This window comes from Lactuca virosa, chromosome 8 (assembly GCF_052849685.1).
Source record: "Lactuca virosa cultivar CGN04683 chromosome 8, Lactuca_virosa_CGN04683_v6, whole genome shotgun sequence".
NCBI lineage: Eukaryota > Viridiplantae > Streptophyta > Magnoliopsida > Asterales > Asteraceae > Lactuca > Lactuca virosa.
This window is the reverse complement of record NC_136433.1, coordinates 104016423-104020778: the sequence shown is the minus strand read 5'-3', so window position 1 is coordinate 104020778 and position 4356 is coordinate 104016423.

The following is a 4356-nucleotide window of genomic DNA, read 5'->3' as shown; positions in this document are numbered from 1 at the left end:
TTTATTCATCAAAATGTTGTGATTCATCATCAAAAACATGTATTTGTACTATTAAGTGTAAGTCGTGATTCAATCATGTCCAATTTCGTTGATGTCAAACAACATCATTAAACATAATCCATATTTATCGATGTCACATCATTTAGCAATCACGAGTCATCGAAACTTCATCAACCGAACCTTCACCAATATCAAAAGACAGTAGCAATCGAAAGTTCATAAACATAACCATATATTTGAAGAATTTTTAAAAAATTATTTTTCAGGTTTAAAAAACTTCATTTTTCATACATTTTTTTCACAATTTTTTATCTCAACCTACTGATTATTGATCAATTTTAATAGATTTGATTTGTGTTGTAACTATTGGCTTCAATTGTTAACTTTTTTACCATAATTATATAAGTTAATTTATTTGCACGCCAACTGTTTGATGAAATACATAAACTAAATATATCACGTAATATTCACAAGTGAATATCTCTTTACACGAGAATCAATGTATTTATTTAAAAACACAGAGCAATATACGTAATATTCACAAGTGAATAACATATAAAAATTATATTCACATGTGAATATATGTAATATTCACAAATAAATACATGTAATATTCATAAATGATAACGCATTTTTTTGGAAAATCAAAAAAATGAAAATATGTCGTTTTGAGGTCATAAACAAGTTTGTAATTTATATGTGAATAACATATAGGAATTATATCCACATTTGAATATATGCAATATTCACAAATGAATAAATATAATAATCAAATGTGAATATATATATATATATATATATATATATATATATATATATATATATATATATATATATATATATTATTCACAAATGAATAAAACTGCCAATAAAACCGAGAAGTACAAAATATATAAAATTAAAGATAAAAAAATATTCGATAAGAATATATATTTATTCACATATAACTAAGCTTTTTATGGTTAAAAAAATAATCATATAAACATATTTTTTTTACTGTTATATTCATTTATGAATAAATGAAAAACTTTTTTCTTGAAAAATTATAAAAATAGAAAATCGTCATTTTGAGACCCTAAACAGTCCCGAATGGCCGAAAAACACCGTACGTCACGGCGAAACGGTGAGTTTTGTAAATCGCACCATTTTACATCAAATATGCAAATTTAGTCCAATTCTGAGACTAAACTTCATTGCAGCAATTTTATTATGATGTCACTAAATTTTCATTCCTACTAGTGATAGCATCATCATGACATGTTATTCTATTCATATATGAATAATGTCTATAAATCATTACGACATATTTATTGATGATGTTACTAACTTCAATCCGATTAGTAAAAACGTCATTATAATCTGTTATTTTTATTTATGTGAATAAACTATACATGTTGATTTATTCATTTGTGAAAACAACCTCTATATATAAAAATAAATAATACACTATAAGAATTGGTTTGTGAATAATTTTTTTATATATTGTAACATTATTATTCTACATGTAAATTCAACATTATACTAAGACAAACAACATTATATTGGTTAATAAATATCATTTACATTTGAATTTAACACGATCAAAATGAAGAATATATTAAATTGTATAAAATTTACACATGAATATAAAAATATATTGTATTTGTCAATGATATCTTCTCATTTACACCAACCAATCGTCAACCATTGAGATATGAACCAACAATTGATTGAAATGTTATTCATTTATTGAGTTATAACCATTCATGACAAACATGTGAACACACATAAAATGTTAATAAAAATATATCGTTAGTTCACAATAATAGCGATTTATCACATTGTATATTCACACATGAATGTATAATCATATGTGAATATTATATGATATATGTTGTTTATATTGTATATTCACATGTGATATTACATGGTATGTGAATATTCACATGTGATATTATATAGTATATTCACTTGTGAATATTAGATGGTATATTCACTTATGAATAATCAGGGGTATATTCATATGTGAATATTACACAGTATATTCACATATGAATATTACAAGGTGTTTTCACAAATATATATAATTTTATATGTTATTCACATATGAATAACATACAGACTTGCATATTTGTTTTGTGTTTTAATAATCATATACTGATTCAGGTGTGAAAACATATTCATATGTGAATATAACGTGGTAATTTAGTTTATACATTTCATCAAACAGATGGAGTGCATACAACTTATCTTTTTTTAAAAATGTTAAAAACATGATACTTTGACTATTTAAATCTTACAAAATAGTAGATTGATAGAGAATTATATTGTGACATCCCCATTTTCACGGCCAGAAAAGACTGGTTTTTGTTTATGCTTTATAAAAATCAAAGTACCTCTTTTTAATAAAAATGTTACGAAATTTGTTCCCAGAAAACATGATAAATAAGTTATCAAAGCATTTCCGAAGAAATGTAATTTTATTCATTTTAAAACATTTGGGATGTCATCGTCACTACATAAACATAAGCATAAACAGAACTTACATTCATTTACACGAGTGATCTACATTTCTTTTAAATCTCTTAGTGTAAAGTAGCTTCATATCGACACCTGTGATACAAATAAGCTTGAGTGGGTCAGGTTGGAAAACCTGGTAAGTACATAGGGGTTTCAATCCACAATAATATAATTATTATGTTTAATCATCAAATTATTAACCCAATTACCCATCCCCATTATCTTATTTACTCTTAAGGATTTACCCTAAGAATCAGCTATTACTCGTTCATTATTTCCTAAGGATTATCCTAAGGAATCGACACGAAGTCCATCGTCGCCACGGTTTATCCAACAGACACTAAGTCCATAGTCACCAGGGTTTAGGCACTAAGTCTGCATAGTCGCCAGAGTTTATACAACAGGCACTAAGTCCGTAGTCGCCAGGGTTCAAGCACTAAATCTGCATAGTCGCAAGGGTTTGACGGTATTGTTTTCGAGAGTCCACTCGCAATACATGTCAATGGGTTTTTAGAGCACACCAGGTGAACACATCGTTCACAACACCTACAGATTGCGAGCCTGCTAGTGTTCCATTGGACTGTCTAGAATATTCTTTTGTTGTCATCCATACTCTGCTAGATGACGGGGCCAACGCTTGGGTAAAAGGCTTCTCTCATTGTTCACCTCTCACCCTAATCTCATGGTCTATATCACCTCTTATCTCATCATCCAACTCATGTTTCATCTACCCATGTTTTACCCAATATATTTTGTAGATATAAAATACATATACAGTTTAAATCATTTAAAACATGTATAAAATCGTTCATTCAACATAGACAGCAAGTATTCAGATAATATGCACACATAGCACGCAATTTATATAAAATACTTCATATCTATGTGTAAGATGAAAAGAACTATGCACTCACTTGTTAAAGTGATGATTCCAAACTCGGACAGCGCTTCGCTTCTTAACAATATAATTTCCTTCGACGAAACCTAGTATTATTACCACTAGATTTTAGTATAATATTTACCGTGACTAATTATTAGTCTTAGCATTATTATTATTATTATTATATAAGCGTTTAAACAATATTTTCCAACCACTATGTACAGACAGGGGCCAAACATAAAACACCGGAGGGCATGACCATTTTGGCATATAGCACTTCTGAAATCCAACAACCCTATGCGACCCTTTAAACCAGATTACCTGTACCGCAAGTGGTTAAAAAGATATTATAACGACACTTATATAACTCATAATAATAGCCCAAATATTTATTATAAGGTCCTAATAACATTACTATATTTAAATAAAAGTTATATTAAAAATAGTGTAGGCGTAGCTCACTTACAACGAGTTTTTATCAAAAACCGGGCTTCGCTGAAGCAGCGTTTCCGAGCCGAAAAGCTCTTTTTCTCGGAGCCTTCGGGAGCTCCGGGGCTTCCTTCCAGTGCTAGGGGTACCCTAGGCTTTGGGGGGGGGGGGGTGAGAGAGGTTAGAGAGAGCGTAGAGAGAAGAAAGAATGAGAAAAGTGTGAAGAATGAATGGGATTTACACCTCTATTTATAGGCTGTCTGGGGCCGTTCCACGTCGTGGACTTGCGTGGGCACCAAGGCAAAGCCTGGTGCTGACACGTGGCACAGGACGCAAGTAAAACAACCAATTTTTATAAATTCATAACTTTCGCATACGAGCTCCGTTTTTGACGTTCTTTATATCCACACATAGGTAATGACAAGATCTGCAACTTTTCTTTTGACTCCATCGACTAATTCTCTAACGATTTTAAATTTAACAGTATGAGAAGATTACACTGTTAAATGATTGCGTAAAATTCATAACTTCTACATACGGACTCCGTT